Source organism: Penaeus monodon, chromosome 29 (assembly GCF_015228065.2).
Source record: "Penaeus monodon isolate SGIC_2016 chromosome 29, NSTDA_Pmon_1, whole genome shotgun sequence".
Classification (NCBI taxonomy): Eukaryota; Metazoa; Arthropoda; class Malacostraca; order Decapoda; family Penaeidae; genus Penaeus; species Penaeus monodon.
Genome location: NC_051414.1, coordinates 8,673,770 through 8,674,184, shown reverse-complemented (window position 1 = coordinate 8,674,184; position 415 = coordinate 8,673,770).

Below are 415 nucleotides of genomic sequence, written 5' to 3'. Positions count from 1 at the left end.
GGCCCTTTAGAAAACAGGCAGAAAACCTATTAAAATTAAATAAAGACACAGATAGGCAGACCGAAAACCAGCCTCATAAAAAGCACCAGATCAACACAATAAAATAAAATCAAAGACTCCCTTACAGCTATGAAGCCCATCCATCATCTCCCACTTAACATGGCCGTTTGCTAGTGCTTCCTCCCCTGGCTAATGAAATGCAAAACAGTCACGTTGTATTCTTCGCTTCGCTCAAAATATGAAATGAGAATTTAATGTTCGGCGTCGGTCAAGACTCGAGTCAACTCTCTTTTGAGGCATGATTATCACAATATAGCTTTTTTTCTGTTTTATTTCCATTTTTGTATATGTATATATTCCTTTCGAGTTCATTCTTATATATTCTGTAAATATTTTTTTACCTTTCCTCTAACTC